The sequence below is a fragment of the Lactuca virosa genome, chromosome 4 (assembly GCF_052849685.1).
Source record: "Lactuca virosa cultivar CGN04683 chromosome 4, Lactuca_virosa_CGN04683_v6, whole genome shotgun sequence".
NCBI classification, from domain to species: domain Eukaryota; kingdom Viridiplantae; phylum Streptophyta; class Magnoliopsida; order Asterales; family Asteraceae; genus Lactuca; species Lactuca virosa.
Window position 1 is genome coordinate 440,907,978 of NC_136429.1, and position 22,942 is coordinate 440,930,919.

Genomic DNA, 22,942 nt, shown 5'->3' on the forward strand with positions numbered 1-22,942 from the left:
AATCCATGTCTCAGTCCATATGATATCTAGAATGGAGGAATATCTGATCCCTTATCTAATGGACAAGTCATTAACAAAGGTCAGAGTTCATCGACAAGGTCAGAGTTCGACAGAAGCTTTTGAGAGCTACGATTGCTGATCGGTTCCTGAAGTCATACGCAATAATAGTTTTAGACTTATCCAAGTGGGAGACTATTGGATTAATGTCTAAGTCCATAACTATAATTGGTAAGACTTGACCCGACCCGGCATGGTCCATTTGGGTTGCATGGCATCATGCATTTAGATAGACTATAATGAGAGAAATAACACTTAAGGTTGGTTAATATATTATAAGTTCTAATATATTAATAAGGTTATTTAATTAGTATTGATCAAGAATTAATTTGGAATTAATTAAGTGATCAAAAGGAGACTAATTAAATATATGGGTTGATTGTGTAAATCATTCATTCTTATATATGTGGGCTTGTGATCCAAGATTCCTTATGTTGGACTAAGTCCATGGGGGTGACCCATGGATACTCCATGGAGGTTAAAATCCATGGAGCATAAGGAATGGGTAAAGTTATGAGTTACATGGTGTAACCCTAATAGCCACCATATAAAAGAATCTCATGGCTCAAGAAATCGTGCACTAATGTGTGAATATGAGGGCTAGACGATTTCAAGGAGTGTTCCATTTCTCTCAAGTCATTCCATGTGCATTCGGTGTTGTGTGAACCATTTGAGGTGTCACACTTGGGGCATTAGGCACTCAAGCTTCATGGAGACATGCTACATCAAACAAAGGTATGTATTCTATCCATTTGATTACCCAAGTATCAAGTATTGTATGCTAGATAGGGTAATACCTTGGAAAGTTCATAATTGCATGTATAATAGAGAAAACATAGATCCAAGGTATTTAGGGTTGCATGTACACTTAGGAGTGTTAGAATGCTCAAAACCCATCACTTTTATCATGTGAGATTTGGGGCATTTTTGGTATGATTAAGAGCTATTTCGAGTTAGAGGCTTAGATCTGAGGTTGCTACCTCAGATCTAGGCTTGTGATGGTCCAAAATGTCATAAAGCTCCTGTCTAAGAGTTGTTGGTGAAGCCCCCTACTCCTTAACCCTAGCCGTAGAGTGTTTTGGGCCTATATCTCCTTGGTTTCACGTAAAGTTTGCCACTTTATTTGAGGGTTAGACTGTAGAAGAGTGGATCTATGGATTGGAGCCCCTGGATGGTTCGAAAAGCCACTGTATGGATTGAGAACTGGAGAGACTCGGCGAGTCACATGGGTGTACTCGACGAGTTGTATAAACATGTGCATGGACTCGGCGAGTTGGAAGAACAACTCGGCGAGTCTGTTGAAGATTGCCTTGGACTCGGCGAGTCTGTTCTTGGACTCGGCAAGTCTGGTCGCAGAACCCCAATCTCTTCTGGTTAAACCTCGAAGCAGTGAGTCGGGAGGTGACTCGGTGAGTTGAGCAGGATGGGACTCGGAGATCGTTGGACTCGACGAGTCTTGGGGTGACTCGGCGAGTTGAGTCGTGTTTTAAGAGTTTTCAGAGTATAAGGACTCGACGAGTCAACGGGTTGACTCGGCAAGTAGAGTCAGTCATGAAGTTTGACTTTGGCCTGGACTTTGACATTGACCTTCATGGGTGTTATGGTAATTGGTTATTTATGTCAGTGGTCCATTGATGGCAATAGGTGTTGGGGTTTGGAGCAGTGCTTTAGGAGAGTGTTTTCGTGGTTCGGTTCTTCGTTTCAGGTGAGTTATCCTCACTATATCAACAGGGTCTAAGGCACCAAGGCCGGCCCTTTATCGGATGGGTATCCGGGTATTTATTTGATATGTATTGTTTTGCTATGTCTGCATCCTGGTAATTAGGATGGTATTATGTTAGTGACCTGGTTAAGGTCGGTATCCTGGTATATAGGGTAATGCTATGCTAGTGACCGGTTAGGATGTTGTTATGCTATTTGATCTGATAGATCGGTTTTTCTGGGAATTATTATGTGATTGACTGTTTTATGTGCACATGGTTGTTTGACTGAGGTTGGGTTGAGGCGGGTCCTGCTTTGTGCTGTAGTCAAACATACCCAGGGCGGACCGGATAGACCGTAGGCCAGCGAGCGGTCCGGATAGGCTGAAGGCCCCAGGAGGGTGGTCCAGACGTGCCGAGGCTCGGGGAGTGGACCAGACCGACTGAAGGCCCGGTGCGGGCGGACCAGTCATACTGTAGAATCAGAGAGTGGACCAGGTGGACTGAAGGCCCGGTGCGGGCGGACCAGTCACGCTGTAGACTCGATATGCGTGGCTGTTATGTATTGTGATATGATATGTGTATGGTTCTATGTGGTTGGTATTTTGGGGGTAACTCACTAAGCTTTCCGGCTTACAGTTTCAGTGTATTGTTTCAGGTACTTCAGGAGACCGTGGCATGGCGAAGGCGTGATCGTACCGCTCCTCATGTTTTATGATTTATGCGATATGGTTCTGGGGGATACTCTGATGTCTAAACTATTTTGAAAACAAGATGTATGAACTTAATGGTTTTTGAATGAAATAAAATGTGTTAAATTGGTTGAAATTTTTGGTCGTTACACTCCGGATATGATTGCAACTTCTGCCATGGAAAAAGCCACTTTGCCAAAGATTGCATGTTAAGAAAGCTATCAAAGAAGAAGGAGGGTGAAGACGATGAAGCATACTATATGCGCAAGCTGGATGAGATAATGAAGAAGAAAGCCTCTAACGGTTCAATGAATGCTTTGATTGTGCAGGACAACATTGTGGATGACGAGTTCGGTGGTGTAGAGGTCTAGTCTACAGACTTTGAAGATGAAGAAGTATGTAAACCCACACATGGCAAGGCATTTGCGGCTAAAGAAAAGAGTACTTAGTCTGTTGGGAGATGCTTGATGGTGACAACTGGAGCGTCACAAATGAGGGGCTACACAACCGAAGGCGAGTATGAGGGGCTACACAACCGAAGGCGAGTATGAGGAGGCGAATCAGTTGATCAATAAGGTACAATCCATTCTCGAATCACTTAACATACCTGTAACAAACTATGAAAAGGAATTAAACAATTTGAAATTCAAATTTTCTAGTTTAAGTGGTAGTCTAAATCAAACACGCCTCATAAATGCTAACCTAACCGATGAAATTAGTAGGGTGACATCCAAGAATGAGGAGCGAAGGATGTGGAGAGAGAAGACGGAGTTAGAGTTAGTTAGGACGAGAGATGAAGTTATTTACATGCAACGTGATAATTTGAAACTCATGAAACAAAGAAACATTTTTTGCTTAATTGCTAAACGTTTATATACAAATATCACTCAATTGAATTTAGATTGTGAAATTGGCAAAAAGTTTCACAAAATGATTTTGCCCTTCCTAGAGTTAAAGGAGGATGAAGTTGATATTGATGGTTATAACTGTGAATCTATTGTCTCTTCAGATAATATCTCTGAGGCCTACAGGGTTGGTCTGGACAAAATAGAGTCCTTTATCAAGTCCAAAGACCATAAGGACATGCTAAAAAATCTTTTGGGCGAGGATGATAAATTAAAGATTAAGACCGAAACCATACAAAAATTTGACTCATTCAATGCCAAGTTAAGTTCAGAAATCAAAATAAATGTTGAAAACACTTCTGAATTTGACGAGGACAGTGATATGGGTGAAATTTCTGTAGAGCATGTGGTTGACTGTTCAAAATTTGTCAAGAGCGAAACTGAACCTACCAAAAGTATTATATCTGAGAATTCGGTTGAGTTCGCTCGAGTGTCCCAAGATAAATCCAAAGTTCTGAAACCGAAAGTAGTGGTTTATCAAAAGGTATAAAATGTACCAAATCAGGTATACACCACGTCAGGAGTTACTCAGAAACACACAGCCGAACTGACAGCCATAGTGAACGAAGATAATGCAGGTGGCTGTGATAATTATTTTTGGTCTGCTCCAATCGACAATGTAGATGAGACTGTCGGTTTATCAGAGAGAACCTCATGGAGGGTTAAAGGCAGATACGTGGCAGAACCACTCAACAAGCCTACAAGCTTTGATGTACCAAGCACAAGTGGTACCAAAGAAATCCCAAGCGAACCAATGACGGCTGCAAGTGAAACCTCTTCATTGAAGAGCGAAACTCATGCTGAGAGACCGAAGCCAAGAGCAAACATAAACAAGTCTCAAAAGCAGCTTGCTGAACAAAAACGCCATCGAAACAAAAGATATCAAAAGAATCTCAATGAAAGGAAGCAGTTTTGGAACTCCCAAAACTCCAATTATGTTCGCACAGAAAAGACATCAAATCTTAAGGCGAAATCTGGATCAAAGGATAATTCTGGTCCATGGACCCACTGCCAATCCTGCAGTCAAGCGAACCGAAAGCCTAGTTCCGGTCCCAATTCTTGCAGCGACAAGAACCGAAAGACTAGTTTCGGTCCGAAGTCTAGCCTTGATAAGAACCGAAAGACAAGTTTCGGTCCTAAATCCCATCCTCCTCATTCTCAACCAAAGCAGAATCCTAACAAGGATGTCAAGGATAACAAGGGAAAAGGGAAGCTCGTCTCTGAAGACAAAACGCAAACAAAGAAAACGACAGCTAACCCTAGGAAACACGAAAACGGATCTGTTAAAAATAAAAAAAAAATCCTCAATCTGATTTAAACAAACTCAAGGTCTTTACCATCAAAAGGAAAGACGAAACCACGCTAATAAAAAGAACTTATATGGTTGATCTTTCTATTGCTATTCCCTATTCTTTAAAAGGCTCACGTGGAACCAAGCAACTTTGGGTTCCTAAATCTGCTTGATTTTTGCAGGTTATAAGTGACGAGCAGTTCGACGACGAATGGTACATTGATAGTGGCTGCTCAAGTCACATGACAGGAAGGAGGGAAGAGCTAAGGGAGTTTCGGGCTCTTAAGGATGGTGGATGTGTCAAATATGGGAATAATTCATATGGCACGATCAAAGGCTATAGAATGATCACGAACGGGGAATTCTCAATCCGAAAGGTAGCATATGTAGAGGGATTGCAGCACAATCTCATCAGTGTCTCTCAACTGGTCGTGGGAACTGGGTTGTAGGTTTCGTTCGATGATGAAGGTTCTGAGATTGTTGAAAAGAAAACGAAGTCTGTCCTGTTAAAATCCAAGCGAAAAGGCGAAATGTATCCTCTAAATCTTAACCCAATTCGAGGAAAGCCAGCTGTATGCCTGTTAACGAAAGCACACTCAGACGAAAGTTGACTATGGCACCGAAGGCTCTCACATCTCAACTTTAAGGATATCAACAATTTGGTTATCGGTGATCATGTACGAGGACTTCCACTTCTCAAATTTTATAAGGAACACTTGTGCGCAACATGCGAGATGGGAAAGCAAAGTCGAAAGAGTCATCCCACAATTGTCAACACAAAGATCATCGAATCTCTTGAGCTTCTTCACATCGATATATGTAGTCCTTCGGCCATAGAAAGCATCGGTGGTAGTAAGTACATTTAAGTGATTGTTGATGAGTTTTCATGTTTCACCTAGGTTTTCTTTCTTAAACATAAATCAAAGGCAACTCCAAAGCTAAAAGCATTTATAAAGCTAGTGGAACTTCAATTGCGAAAGGTGGTTAGAAATGTCCGAAGTGACAATGGGCTGGAATTCAAAAACCAAGAGTTTGAAGAATTTCTCGCTAAAAAGGGAGTGTCTCACAACTTCTCTGCTCCCTATACTCCACGACAAAATGGCGTAGTTGAAAGGAGAAACCGTTTGTTGTGTGAAGCGGCCTGAACCATGCTCAGTTTCGCTTCCCTACCTCTGTACTTCTGGGCTGATGCAATTGCTGCTGCCTGCTATACCCAGAAGCGAACCTTCCTCAACAAGAGATTTTTCATCACTCCATACGAAATATTGATTAATCGCAAGCCAAATGTCAAGTTCTTCCATGTGTTCGGTTCAAGGTGCTTTATTTTCAACTCCAAAGATAACCGAAGCAAGTTCGATGTAAAGGCAGATGAAGGGATTTTCCTTGGTTACTCACTAACTTCAAAGGCATATAGGGTTCTGCATAAACGTTCAAAGAAACTTAAAGAAACCTACCATGTCACCTTTGATGATAATCATGTGAAGAAATTGCAAATCCAGCAAATCGCGTCGACAATCACCCAAATCGCGTCGACACCCCGCAATCACCCAAATCGCGTCGACACCCCGCGCGGTCGTTGGCAACTTGGTGATAAAATCCATAGAAATTTGTTCCCACTTCCACTGGGGAACCTCCAGTGGCTGCAACATGCCATGAGGACGCTGATGCTCGGCCTTAACCCGACGACATGTCAAGCACCTCTCGACTTCCCTCTTCATACAGGGCCCCCAATAATCTCTCTTCAGGTCCAAATACATCTTAGTGGCCCTAGGATGGATCGAGAATCTTGATCTAGGCGCCTCCTCCATCAGTGTACGTCGAGCTCCGCCCGTATATGGCACCCAAATCCTCCCCTGAAAGGTCATAAGTACTCGGCTGTCCGTCACAAGCTCGGACACCTGCCCAATCACCCGCTCTCTCTTACGATTATCTGGTCTCACGGCCTCTGACTGGGCCTCTCGAATGATATCTAAAACCGGATTCGTCACTGTCATCCTCATACATACGTGTCGGATCGGAGTACTCTCTGTTCTACGGCTCAGGGCGTCGGCTACCACATTAGCCTTGCTCGGATGGTACATGATCTCGCAGGCGTAATCTTTCACCACATTCAACCATCTCCTCTGTCTCATGTTAAGGTTGGGTTGATCCATAAGATACTTCAAACTCTTGTGGTCCGTGTATACAGTACATCGAACCCCGTACAGATAGTGACGCCAGATCTTGAGGGCAAACACCACTGCCCCCAGCTCTAGATCGTGAGTAGGATATCTCGTCTCATGAGGCTTCAACTGCCTCGATGCGTAAGCTGTCACGTGCCCTCTCTGCATCAGTACCGCACCCATACCTGAAATAGATGTATCGCAATAGACCACAAAATCGTCCCTCCCCTCCGGAAGGGCTAACACGGGAGCTTCGCATAACCTCTGGCGAAGGGTTTCAAATGAGGTCTGCTGCTCGGGACCCCACGTAAAAGTAACGCCCTTCCGGGTAAAGCTGGTGAGAGGGACATAAATCTTTGAGAAATCTCTGATAAATCTCCGATAATACCCGGCTAGTCCTAGAAAACTCCTGATCTCGGTGGGGGATCTCGGCACCTCCCACCTCATAACGGTCTCGATCTTGGCCGGATCGACCAAAATACCATTCTGGTTAACGAGGTGTCCCAGGAACTGGACCTCTCATAACCAGAAATCACACTTGGAGAACTTGGCATAGAGCCTCTCTGATCTCAGTACACCCATAATCTCCCTCAGGTGCTCCTCATGCTGCTCTCTGGATCTCGAATACACCAAGATATCATCGATGAACACGATCACCGATCGATCCAACATGGGCCTACACACCCGGTTCATGACGTCCATGAATACCGCCGGTACGTTGGTGAGCCCGAAAGGCATCACCACGAACTCATAGTGCCCATAACATGTCCTGAAGGCCGTCTTCGGGATGTCCTCCTCGCGAACTCTCATCTGATGATACCCAGACCTCAAATCGATCTTGGAAAACCAAGACGCCCCCTGCAGCTGATCGAATAAATCGTCGATCCTCGGAAGTGGGTAACGGTTCTTGACCGTCAACTTGTTCAACTCCCGGTAATCAATGCACATCCGGTGTGATCCATCCTTTTTCTTGACAAAAAGGATCGGGGCTCCCCATGGTGAGCTACTCGGCCTGATAAACCCCTTCCCCAACAGCTCCTGCAGCTGTGAGGATAACTCCTGCATCTCTCGAGGCGCAAGGCGATAAGGTGCCTTGGCAATGGGCGCCGCTCCCGGTATCAAATCGATCCGGAACTCTACCTGCCTCTCGGGAGGCACTCCCGGCAACTCCTCGGGAAAAACATCTGAAAACTCATGCACGATCGGAACCTCAGAGATAGAACTCGATCTCTCTGCCGTAGGCCGCGTATCCATCACATACGCCAAAAATCCCATACATCCCTGCTATAAACTCTGTCTCGCTCTGGCGGTCGAACAAAATGCCAAACCAGATCGGGTACCCTCACCATATACTTTAAGCACTCCCCCACTAGGGTCTCGTATGGTCACCAGCTGACGCTCACAGTCAATCATAGCTCCAAATCGACTTAAGCAGTCCATTCCTACGATGACACACACATCCCTCATTGCGATCGGTACCAGATCTATCAGAAACTCAACTCCGAAAATCTCAAGCATACATCCACGAATCACGTCAGTCGCAAATACCGCATGCTCATCGGCTATGGAGACTCTCAGAGGTCGACTCAACGCCTCTCGTCGGACGCTGATATGACAACTAAATGCTAGAGATACAAAGGATCGACTCGCACCCGAGTCAAATAACACCAAGGCAGGCACAGAACTCACAAGAAAAGTACTTATAAACAATTACAATATAAGCACAAAATATCTCAAAAGAATATAATAGGAACACGTACCAGACACAACATCAGGTGCTGTGCGGACCTCCTCCGCTGTCAGCTGAAATGCTCTCCCATGAACCCTCGGCGTCTCGGCCTTCGCTGGCCGAACCTCAGTAGCACGCACAGAAGTAGGTGCAGATCCCTAGGCTGATCCCTGCACGAGCTAAGGGTACTCGGCCTTCCGGTGGCCGGTCTGGTTGCAATGAAAGCAAACCGAGAATGCCTTGGGGCAATCCTTCGCCAAATGCCCTTCCTTGCCGTATTTGTAGCAAATCCACGAACGGCAAGAACCCTTGTGGCTCTTCTCCAAATGCCCTTCCTTCTGGCCCCTAACTCTGGAATCAGCGGGGTTGGCCTGCTTCGTCGCCGGCTGTGACTGCACTAGTCTCCGATCCCTCCCCCGGGACTCCTCCTCCTCCTCCCTGGTCTGCAACTCAAGCTCAATCTCCCTCCTCCTGGCATTGGCCTGAAGCTCGGCCAATGTATTATACGACGAGTTCGCCACGAACTCTCGTATGTCCCTCCTCAGTATAATCAGAGATCGGCTCACACGTGCTTCCTCAGTGGACACATGTTCAGGGCAAAACATCGCCCTCTCATGGAACATCCTCGAAATCTCAGTCACTGATTCTGTCTTCTACTTGAGAGACAGAAACTCCTGTGCCAAATGTTCCCTCTCCACCGGGGGAACATACTCATCTCGGAACATCTGAACAAACCTCTCCCATGTCACTGCATCATGATCTGCAGGGGTAAAACCAGCTGTCACAAACTTCCACCAGTCCTTCGCCCTCAAGCGAAGCTGGTTCAGCACAAACCGAACTCTCAAGTGGCCGGGCCATGAAAACGTGTAGAAACACCCCTGGCTGTCAGAGATCAACCTCATCGCAGCGATCGGATCCTGTGTCCCATCAAACTCTGGTGGCTTCGTGTTGCTGAACTCTCGGAACAGCAACGAGTCACCTCTCTGCGGCCTAGCAGCGGCGACGACTGCAGTGGCCACGGCAGCAGCAGCCTCAGTGATAGCAGCGTATCGCTCGTCGAACGTCTGTATCAAGGTGGTCTTGATAGACCCAAACATATCTGGAATCTCTGCTCGGATAGCTGCAGCCACCGCCTCGTGGATCATCCTCCGTATCTCCTCATCGCTACTTCCACTGCTACTAGGGTTGTGGCGTGTACCCACCATGATGTCTCTGAAACACAACACAAAATCATCAGAGAATCACTCGAGCATACTCACACTCGATCATCCGCCCCTACTTGTTCCTTAGCATCCTACGGATTCTTACTTGGACCGCTCACTGATCCGGTGCTTTCAGTAGTACGGGCCCAATACTACCTTCCACACCGCATCAGTGTTCACCCCAATTCCTCCTCCTCGGATCCCAATTACAAGCACTCTATGCCTCACAAGCTACTCTCACGGTAGTCCTCTCATTGGCTCGCTCCTGCTAGATACTCATACTCAAAGCAAATCACTGATAGTAGAAATCCCTAGGCTAAGGCATCACAAATCAGGCCACCCTAGTCCTAATATATGAATCACCTAGCCTATTCTCTAGCATGCATTATATCACATAAAATATCTCGTAACACAAATAAGGGTATTTTGGGAAATCACCGCTCGGCTCTGGCTGATTGTACACACTGCCCCAGCTCGTCTCTCTTAAACTCTTTCTCATTTTTAGGAAAATTCATCTCTTTTGAAAATCTTTCTCAAATCCTCAGTTTGAGTCCAAACACACCCGAAGGTGCATCCGAATACCTCAAACCAAGGCTCTGATACCAACTTCTAATGACGTAAATTTTCAAATAAATTTTCCATTTTTCAAACACCATAAAACCCAGTTTAATATTCTCAAATCATAAGTATCTCAAATGTCAACAATTCACACATATAAAATCAAATCCCAGAATCATATAACAATCTCTCGACAGTGTGTACAATCATGCTGGTGCCTTCCCGCGATCCTCGGAACTACCTGAAACACATAACACATAACACGGTAAGCATAAAGCTTAGTGAGTTCCCCAAAATACCACGCACATCTCATTAGCTACTCGAGGCTATAACTCAATAAGACCCTCCGGTCAATGTGTCTCAAGGTAAGAATAGTGAGAAGACTCACCTCGAAGTAAGGAAGCTAGTACACCTTGTACACGAATCACCAAAATAGCCTCCGCCTAATACATGAGGTGATTATCTCTAATTGGACCAATACCCTAATAAACTCTTACTAACCCCCCTCGCACTCGTGGTAAGGGTAAAAGACCATTCTACCCTTCCCTGATCTCCATTACTCATATATGGTCCAAAATCCAAAAGTGAACGAAAGTCAACTTGAGTCAACAGTCCATGTTGAATCAACTCGTCGAGTGCATCAGAAGGACTCGTCGAGTCCCTTCGTTCCCTCAGAGACCTTATGAAAGCCAGCTCTACTCGTCGAGTAGACCCGTTAACTCGACGAGTTGCAGCGTGCTCAGATTGCATCGGGTAAACCTTAAGCGACTCGTCGAGTCCGCTCATGGACTCGACGAGTTCAACCAGTCCATACTCCCATTCAGACGTTTCATGGCATATCTATCACCCCAAACACTAGATCTAGACTCCCTAGGCTCGAATGTCACGTAAAGCTTTGATCTTTACGTTCATGCATGGCATATTTGCTCCAAAATGCTATTAGAAGCTCCTAGGAGGGTTTAATGCATGAGGACCTGCCTCTAACCCCATAACGTTATAATCTTTGGACTCTCACGGCCTTCTCTAGTCTAGATCTGAGGTTTTAACCTCAAACCGTGCTCACAACTCAAGAACACAAGATAATTGGGGAGAAAAACCCTAAAAACTCCCACATAAGAGATCTAACGAAAAAGTGGCCAAGATGAGAGCTTTTTACCTCTGAAGAGAAGCTAATGACAGGAGAATGCAAGATCCACAACCTTCTCTTGGTCAAATCCACGAATCTCCTCCAATCCTTCCTTCAAAATACACAAGAATGCTTCAAAGGCCTCTCTCTCTCCACAACGAAAAGGGACAGGTTAGGGTTTCTCTCTGTGAAGTGTGGCCGCCCAAAGAGGCTATAAGTGCCTTTAAATAGGTCCCAAACCCGGGGATTTAGGGTTTCTCATTCAAGCGCCTACTCGGCGAGTAGCCCTTGGACTCGTCGAGTAGGTCATTAAACCACGTGGCCATGCGCGACTTGACTCGACGAGTAATAGCATCAACTCGTCGAGCCACTCTATAAACCTCGAAATAAAAGATCAAATGATGTACCTGGGGTTTCCGGATGTTACAAGACTAAGTTTGAGATGAGCTCAATGGGTCCAATTAACTTTTTCCTTGGCTTGAACATTAGACAGGGACCCGAAGGCATATTTATCAATCAGGAGGCTTACACGAAGACACTACTGGCTAAGTTTGGCATGATGGGAGATTCCAAAGTAAAGGTTCCTATGGCATTTGGAACGAAGTTAACACCATCTTTGGAGAAACCGGCTGTAGATATGACCCTCTATCAGGAAATGATAGGGTCTCTAATGTATCTAACAACAAGTAGACCATATATTATGTTTTATGTTTGTTACTGTGCTAGGTTCCAAGCTAATCCACGTGAACCTCATATGGTGGCTGTTAAGAACATCCTCAGATATCTGAAGCGAACCTTATCTCTCGGTCTATGGTATCCTGCTAAATCAGGATTGTTTGTTCAAGCATTCTCTGATGCTGATCTTGGAGGATGTGGCTTGGACCGAAAGAGCACTACAGGTGGATGTCAATTCCTCGATGGTAAACTCGTCAGCTGGCAGTCCAAGAAACAAACATGCGTTTCACTCTCTACAGCCGAAGCTGAATATATTGCTGCAGCATCTTGTACTTTACAGGTCATTTGGATACAAAGCCAACTTAGAGACTATGGCCTAAACATGAAGAAGATTCCACTTTATTGTGACTCAGAAAGCGCTATTCGGATATGTCACAATCCAGTGCAACACTCCAAAACGAAACATATAGCACTGAGATACCATTTCATCAAAGATCACGTTGAAGATGGTAATGTGGAAATCCATTTTGTTAGATCTGCTGATCAACTAGTTGACATCTTCACGAAAGCCTTACCTGAAATAAGTTTTAATACAACTCTCCAAGGCTTAGGAATGACGGAATTTGAATCAGTACCGAAACTACTTTCACCTCATTAAAATTGATCAAGCGAAATAGAGCGAACGCTCGGTCTATTTCGGCTCCAGAATTTTCAGGAACCGAAAAGGACCGAACACAAAATAGAGCGAACGCTCGGTCTATTTCGGCTCCAGAATTTTTAGGAATCGAAATGGACCGAACGCGAAGTAGAGCAAACGGTCGGTCTATTTCGGCTCCTAATTTTTGGGAACCGAAATGAACCGAACGCTCGGTCTATTTCGCTTCACTACTTTTAGTTGATGTTTCGGTTGTATAGTTTGTACACTATGTATGTCTTTTCTCACTTCATTTCTTCTCATAAAATTCAAAAATATTTTTCTTTCTGTTTTTAATTCTTTTTCAGAAAATTCATAAAACTCAAAAATATTTTCCTTTCTGTTTTTATTTCTTTTTCAGAAAATATATAAAATCCAAAAATATTTGTTTTTGTTTTTGTTGCTTTTCATTAAAATCAAAAACTCCAAAAATATCACTGAAAGGTATCATCGATCATTCATATGATGGAGCTGGGACAGGTATACTGTTCTTTATCTTAGTACTAGCTAAGTGTCCCTAGAAGCATGCTGCTGTATGTAGACCAATGCCTCAAAGACTTCAAGTGGAGCCTTACTGATTTGATATACACAAATCAAATCGTCGCAATCAGGCTGATAAAATCACTTATGTCATGAGCTACCTTACTCGTTTCATATTGAGTTAAGAGTTGTCTGCTCGATCCTTTATATATAGCAGAGGTACTTTCGGTTCTTTAACGTCGTTATCACTCTTCTCCATCTCCTTTCGGTTCATCATCGTAACCCTTGAGACTCTCAGACTTTACCACTGAGGTTTATGGTTACACAACATTTGTGTTAATGATCTTAGCTTCGTTTCACCATGTGCTAAGTGAAACCCAAAATCCAACACCAATAACGAATTGACGGTGAACAATCAAATGTTCTAGTTTTCACCCACGTTTTAACTAAACCACTTTAGTGGAAGGTACCAAAAAATCTCTTTTTAATTTTTGTGCGATCTTTATGCAACTGTCTAACACCAAGGCATTTCTTCCCATAAGATCCAATTTAATTTTGTTTTTGAGATTTCTACAATTATCACCAAGTCACTGAAAATATTATCTAACCTTCTTGTTTAATAGGCTACACTGGTCTCACAAGTACTTCATCCGACTTTCGGTCTTATGTCAAGTACTGCAGTTCGGTTGAAGCTAAGCCACCCTTTATAGCTTAAATTTGAAAAGATGCCTTTCAATGTTTCTTAATACACATTTGATTGTATTTCAACGGGAAACCACACAGACACTTCTAAGTCTCTCTTGACTTTGAAGGGAGCGATACGTGCTCGGGATCCATAGTTTCGTGTCTAAATAGACATCACTTATATCCCACAAATACTTTGCTTTATTTCTTTTCTATTGGCACACTCTTGCACGAAGATCACTATGATTTTCCCAATTCTTGTTCGTGGTACTAATGGTAATTTTTCAGATTTGATGCTTCAGTTGTAAATGCTATGGTGGTATATAGTGTAAAGGCGCGAACATTGCCAGCCTTATATGAAGCGAAAGGGTTCGTCACAATTTGAAAAGGAATTTGAAAAGTTTTCGAAGTTGAACCGACGGTAACAAGATAAGATTTCAAACCGGGTCAGTGGATAATATTTGAAACGAGCGCATGAATTTGAAACGGTTCCTAACATCACACCTGATGACGTCTTCCTAGGGAAACACAGCTGTCAAATCGCGCTTTTTCAGGCGCCAATTCAGAAGATCGTCAAATCATTACTGTGCATTCTTTCTCTCTCCTGGAGATTGTATATGAGGTTTTCTCACACCCCTTGGACTACTTTACCAATTCACATCTCTCTCAAGAACACACCGGTGAATTTCTACTATTCATCTTCTTCTTCACACCTGCAATAATGGCTGAATCTTCATCTGTTTATGAACAATCTGCCCAGTCCTCTCTTCTCACCATTAAACCAAATCAAAACCTCATCATTGATCTCTCACCTTTCCAGTATGATCCCTACATGCTGCAAGTGGTTGAATGCCTCAAATATACACAACTTGTCGTCGCCCTAACCCATGTGGAGTATGTTCCAATGTTGCTACTTTCTCAAGTCTACTCAACCGCTATATATGATAAAGCCAAGGAGCGCATTTTCTTTGAGATCGTCAATCAAAAGACGTCGATTTCAAAAGTTAGGTTTTGTTTGTTGCTAAGGCTTGCTATCGACGACTCGCTGATCAACCCTGATTCCATCACCAACACTCAACTCTTCACTATGTTCTACGATATGGGGTACACTATGGTTCTCACCACTGTCACAAAGTTAAAGAAATCATTTCTTCCTCCTCAGTGAAATGGTATATTTACCCTCCTCTCTAAGGGTTTATCGGAGAGGGTTGTAGGTTCTGATGGAGCGAGCAAGGCGTTCATGACCCTTCTCTATGGTCTGTACCATGGGGTCAACATGGAATTTGGATCTATCATATGGTATCAACTGGTTCAAAGTATTAGTTCTACTTCACGCTACTCTGAAATCTCTTGCGCTAGGTTTTGGACTATTGTTACACAATAGGCGATGGAGAAGTTTCACGTTCCATCAATGGTAGACTCACTGATGTCACCTATTGCTACTTTCCACACGACGAGGATACTTGTCTCCGATCCATCGAAGTTTCTCTTTATTGGTTCGGTTTCGGAATCCATGTACAGGTGTGTTTCCAGTGAAAGCAAAGTGATATCTGAGTACAAAAAGCTACCCCCTACAGGGCCAAGGCAGCTTACTCCCAAAATGCAAAGCTCCCTAGACGCAGCAGATAAACCAGCGAAAAGAGGGAAGAAGCCTGAATGAAAAGGGGAGAAGGAAGGTAAATCTTCAAAAGTTTCTACTCCCAAGAAGCGAAAGTCTGAACACGCAGCCCCTACTGCTCCAAAGAAACGAAAGATCAAGAAGAAGACACACAAGCCGAAAGCTACTTCTCCTTCTTCAAGTGACTCTGACTACATTCCATCGGACCCATAGCCCGAACCAGAGTCCAGTGAAGATGACGTTTTTCAAACCGAAAGTCCACCTCGAGGTAATTCGCCTCCACCCTCACCAACTCATGAAGGTAACCAAAATTCACCTCCTCCTTCTCCTACACAATCGGTTCCTATTACCATTGCTCCCTTCCCTCCTCCCATCTCATCTTCCACTACAACCTCAATTTCAATTCCAACCCCTTTATTCACCGAAGTTACCACCACTACTACTACTACTCCAAACGAACCTCATATTCGTGTCAACGTATCTGATACGGGGGCACCTACTTCTGAATCTGAACCCCCAATTACCTCCAAACCTTTATCCCCACCTCCTTCACACGAATCTGACACTGTTCTTGGCAGAGCAGATATGGAATTTGATTCTGTTTATTATAGTCCATATCGAGTACAGAGCGATGATGATGATGACGCTCCTGTCACAAAGAGGCATTTAAAGGATCTGAATGACAAGCTTGACAAATTGATTTCTTCCTCTTCTTCTTCCAGTAATGCATACTCTGAAGCAACTATCAAGGCTCTGTTTGCAACCTTTGTCAAGGAACATGACACTTCGATCAATAAGGCTATCAAAGCTATCGATGCTTTCACTTCCACATGTCAGAAGGCTTCTCTTGCAGTTGACGCCTCCACCAAAGATTGCAAGCAAGCGACCGCAAACGTCGAAAAACTAGTTTCTGATGCTCAAATCTTTCTTGACTCTCTTCAAGCTACAGCTCAGAAAACATGCAAAGCAATCCAGACTGCCAACATCGAGCTTCAAACATCAGTTGATTCCCGTCTTACCCAACTTGAAGCCAAACTAGCTGTGAAAAACAAGATAATGGATGAGATGGATCGTCGAACTTCTCAGCTTAAAATTCAGAACTTGAAGCTCAAGACGGCACCAAGGAAATTGAAGAACTAAACTCAGAGTGAGAAGTGGTCAAAAGCTCGGTTGGTGATGTGCATTCTATTCTTCTACATCTCTTGGAAGCACATGACTCCGTCCTTACAATCTCGATTCGACGTCACATGGCTGAGAAATTGAGACCTGCTCTAGACATTCTATACAGGATTGAAGGTGTTCAGGAGCCCGTTGTCCCTCCGAAACAAGGGGCAGAAAATGTCACTCAGGGCCAGGGTCAATCACATCAACCTCCAAAAAGCAATCCCATCACCCAACCGAAAGTCACTGCTGAACCGAAGGGTAATGAAGCTTCGGGCAGTACGAAGGACAAACGAAAGAAGCAAATTGGTGATGATGATGAGGATGAATTTGATGATGTGACTGATACAGAAGAAACAGTTTCCAAAACCATAAATCTCAAAATCAAGCCTAATGATCGAGAGATTGAGGAAAAGGTCCGTAAAGCGAAGGAAGAATTTGATAGGGAGAGGAAACAAAAAGAAGTGAACGATGCATTAGAACAGAGGAAATCTATGTTCCCTCTGTGGACTATGGAAAAGCTTCTGAAGGAGGTTATTGAAGCTCCACGCACACATTGGCTCGAACCAGTCCTTTCATTCGCTCTTGAGAACTCCAGGGATTCTCAATTTGATATGCCAATCACCCGAAAGGCATTCATCTTTCATTGCTTTGAGTCAACAGTTGTCATCCCCTCTCCTAACCCGAAGGTTGATCGAGACCTGCTTGAGTACTATCTTGAGTTCTCTCAACCTCAATACCTGACTTGGAGTAAACAGAAGATCACAACAGTGAAGGTGTTGAAACCCACTTCAGCAGGGAAGTTTATCAATATCAAGTTCAAAGTGACCCAAGGCTCAGACAGTTCGGTTAATATGATCTCCCTGGCTGATTTGCCAAATTTGAATCCCCGTGACTGGATTCTCCTGAACAATATCTTGCTGACCAATCAAAAAGAGTATGAGCCTATTATAGATCACATTAAGCGAATGCTAGTGTGTTACATTCTTGAAGTCGCAAAGAAGGATCAGGAAATCCCCTCTGCCATAAGAAAGAAGCCCACTATCAAGCCAATAGGGAAGGCAAGTGACATCAACTTGATGATGAAGGGTAAAATCTGTTGGATAAGGTGTCTAAGTCCATAACTATTTCTGGTATGTACTTGACCCGGTTTGGCATGGTGTATTTGGGTTGCATGGCATCATGCATTTGGATAGACTAAAATGAGAGAAATAACACTTATGGTTTATTAATATATTATAAGTTCTAATATATTAATAATATTATTTAATTAGTATTGATCAAGAATTAATTTGGAACTAATTAAGTGATCAAAAGAAGACTAATTAAATATATGGGTTGATTGTGTAAATCACCCATACTTGTATAATGGGCTAATTCTCCATGGATTATCAAGTTGGGCTAAAACCCATAGGATGCTCCATGGTGGTTAGAGAACCCATGGGTCATGAAAATGAAAGGTCATGACAATTAGGGTTTACATGGTGTAACCCTAATTGTAACACATTATATAAGGATCCTTATGTTCACCAAAATCGGTACTTAAGCAAGAAAGAAGAGGGCTAGCCGATTTCAAGTAGTGTGACATTTCTCTCAAATTTATTCCAAGTGCATTTGGTGTTGTGTGAGACATTCGAGGCATCACACTTGGGGTGCTAGGCTCTCAACTTTTTCAAGGAATCCAAACTACTACAAGGTATGTTTTCTAGCTTACTTTTATGTTTAAAGTTCCCCATGTATGCTAGATAGGATTATGAACCTTGGAAAATCAATTTTGCATGTATCTTAGTCAAACATAGATCCAAGGTTTCTAGGGTTGCATGCACACCTTAGTGATAGGTTTTGAGCATTCTAACACTCCTAAGTGTACATCCAACCCTAAATACCTTGGATCTATATTTTCTCTATTATACATGCAAATATGAATATTCCAAGGTATTACCCTAACTAGCATACAATCTTTTGATACTTGGGTAATAAAATAGATAGAATACATACCTTGTTGATGTAGCTTGACTCCATGATGCTCGAGATCCTAGTGCCCCAAGTGTGCCACCTTAAATGGTTCACACAACATCATCAACAGTTGGAATAACCATGAAAAAAAGACACTCATGCTCAAATCGGCTAGTCCTCATCTATGTATCACTAGTCACAATTTCTTGAGCTTAAGTGGTCCTTATATAGTGTGCACATTAGGGTTACACCATGTAACCCATGACGTTACCCATTCCTTATGCTCCATGGGTTTTAACCTCCATGGAGTATCCATGGGTCACCACATGGGTTAAACCCAACATAAGGAATCATGGATCATAAGCCCACATATATAAGAATGAATGATTTACACAATCAATTCCCATATATTTAATTAGTCTCTTTTTGATCACTAAATTAAGTCCAAATTAATTCTTGATCAATACTAATTAAATAACATGATTTCATATTAATATATTAGAACTTATAATATATTAATATGTCACAAATGTCCTCTTCTCATAAAACGGTCTATCCAAATGTTCCGATGCCATGCAACCCAAATGGACCATGCCGGGTCGGGTCAGGTCTTACCAATTATAGTTATGGACTTAGACATTAATCCAACAGTCGCCCACTTGGATAAGTCTAAAACTATTATTTCAAGTACGACTTCATACCCCGACTAGCAATCGTAGCTCTCAAAAGCCGCTGTCGAACTCTGACCTTGACGATGAACTCTGACCTTTGTCAATGACTTGCCCATTAGATAAGTGATCATATATTCCTCCATTCTAGATATCATATGAACTGAGACATGGATTATCAATCATTCTCTCATTTCATTTGTTGTTTCCCGATTTCCAATTCATGATGACTGACTGATTGAACAGATCAAATCAGTCCTGGCTTGGCCAAGCACTCACATGTGTCATCATTAAATCATCGAGGGGCCCACAGATATCGCTTTTATCCTGAAGTTAAAAGGAATGGATAAACTTCGACTCATATGGCTTGTTCTACTACTTGTTGAATCATACACAAAGGCACGTTTTATAACATCGAGTTACCAATGCGTTTTCGCGCAATCAATGTATAACCAACTCATAGTAACAACTCATATCTCTAGCTTTGAAGAATATAAGATATTATCGTCTCATTATCACTTGTGATAAAATCCATGAAGTGATTCAAATGAGCGTGGGTTGAATCCAATACTCAGAACTTATGAGCACTCATGAGTGTTATAGCACCTCTTTGCTATGTCCAACATCTTAGACATCTACAAGCCAACTCATGACAGTCTTGATTCATATCTACTTCCAACATATGACCGAATGTGGATGGTTTGAATAACTTAGTCATTCGGGAAGAATAACCTAGTTTATTCTGGAAGTCAAAACATGCAAAATGAAACACAAGAATAATTGAATCTAGCATGGTATCAAAACCTATGATTATAAAGAGAACACTTCTTATTTATCACCATACTGATTACTCATTATTCATTGTTTCGGTTTTATCAACTTTATACTTGAATTAAAAACACTAGTTGTCCCATGCTCCAAGCATGTACACTATGTTTTTCTAAACAATAGCTTTGCCATACACCAAGTAAGCACTCTATGTTTGTATATGATCTTTACTTTGTGAACTAGATCGATTGAACATAATTTCAATGATTCTCTTTTCACACTCCCAAATCCTTATCGAAAATGTAGGAATTCCAAATTCCTATCATTTATCGAAATCTGTTAGATTTTAAACTTATATGCATTGATCCTCTTGTAATGATTATGCACAAAGTAACAAAGACTTGTCAACAAACATTACAGAGTATTCCAATGGAGATCAACTTCATGGAAACATCCTTCTTGCATTAAGTTTTTCTAATCTTACACAGATTGAATAACTTCCAACTATGAAACATTTCCATATTGCCATTTTGACTGTCACTTCTGAACAAGAGTTGCCTCCTTTCAGAGTATACTTCCAACTGTCCCTGAGGAACCAATCTTTGGTAAACCTTAGATTGTTCTCGACAATTGCTTAATCATTTTAGTCATATCCAATTCTATATTTTTCCCCCTTAATGCCCAGAGCATTTGGAAAATTTAGAAAGGATGAATATTATAGCACATGCAATCTATCCTGTAGCCAAAGCAAATGGGACACGATTCATGATGTCTCACATAAAGACATGATTCTGGACCAGTCTTTTGCTACAATATTTTTTTATATTTGCCATGTTCTTAATATTTAACTATGAAGAGGGATGCCGTAATCATAATCGAATTTTGAGAACGCAATATATAGAATTTTCTTAAGTTGAACCAAACCAACATAAAATTCGTATATATATTCTTGACTAAAGACGATTAAAATATCAATCTAAACCTTTTAAAATTGAAAATGAGGTATAACTTCCTCTCCCTTAATTATAGCAAAACAACTTTTCAACCCCTTCAACTCCACAAATTGAAACTTTTGTTTTCTATAATTAACATTGCTATCTTGCAATACTAATCATAATTATCATGCTCCCACTAACATGATGATTATTAGCATAACACTTATGCTCCCACTAGCTTTGACATGTACTCAGAAATCAGCTGGACTTCTAGAAATCAATACTTTATTGACTTTCTTACCAAAGTTCAGACTTCTGATATGAGATGCTTTGATAAAAACTTTATCAAAATCATACACCTTTCCTTAGATAGCACACATATGTGTCTAAACAATTTCAGAACTATGAAAAGGGATGTCGTAATCATAGTCTCAATTGTTTAGACCTTTGCCATTTCTCACAAGTCCATGTTAGTGTGTCGGTTAACCACACACGCTCCACTAATGACTTTGAGAATGCAGATATCACAATTGCTATCTACTTAAAATCTACTTAGTGAAAGTGTTTCCTCACCATCATTTTCATGAATCGGAGAGAAACCTTATGACACTTAGATTTTATGGTGTATGTGTTCCTATCCATGTGAATTTGTCAAAACAATAATCACAAGACAAGGAAAATGACAAATCCAAACTCACATGGACTGAACTTGTGCAATCTTCTTACCACCAGGCAGTACAAGGGCCTGCCATTGCTTCCAAGTAGTTATGCAACCAATTGAGAACTCTCAGAACTCATATGCAAAGCCAACTTTAACTGGAATGGGCACAGAAATAGATATATGTCAACACGATAGGTTATAAACCTCACGTCGTGTGCTAGTATCAAACTACAGGTTTTTACTCTTGATTAGATCTTGAAATTCTTTCAGGATCTTTAAGACTCCCACTGTCCTCTTGACATATAAGACTATCTTGCCAAATATTCAAGAGATAGTACGGATTCTTTATCAAGACAAACACTTCACAGAATTGGCCTTAGTTGGTCTTTGTTTCATCTAAAACATCACAACTTACCAATTTCAAATGTAAAAAATAGAAAACTTGTACTCTTACATTCGACAAGTGTTAATAACCTTCTTTAAGATATGTCACTCAAGTTACAATCTTGGAGTATGACTCTAACATTTTTTTTGGAACGAAGTGTGACTCATCTTCTTAATTTGACCACTTCAACAATTCATGACTCATCTTCTTAGCTATCAGAATGCACTTAGAGGATGAATTATGATATGGTCTCATAATCTTTAAGATGATCATAAAACATGATACTAAAATACTCTCCTATCTTTTCAGATTTGATAACCTTTTATCCTTCTGCCTAATTTGATTCTTCTTATTCGCTCTGCCATACATTGAAACTTTTCCAATGTCTCAGAATTATACTTAAGCTTGTAAGTATAACCATATTTACTAAACTTTAGTAAATCATGACAAATAGTCTTATCGATCTTTTGTGGTGGACTTGACTAGTGCACAAGAATGTGTACTTGATCCCTTAGTCCTTCACTTGACTCACATATACATGTGAACAAGGAATTAGTCTTAATTTTCCAAAGATGAAAATTCTCATTCATCAAAAAATACAACTTGCATGATTCCAAGTTTCTATCCAACTGAAACTTGGGTGATGACAATCTTTCCTTATTTGGTAAATTATGATACTACCACAAATGAAAGAATCAATTTCATATTTCCATTATTGCTATCAATGGAATCATATAAGCAACAATTTTTTCACGAATGCCATTTGTAAGGATACTTAGAATAAATGAAATCAATTTTTTTTTCCTTTTATTTTAAAACTTTGCGGAAAAACTTA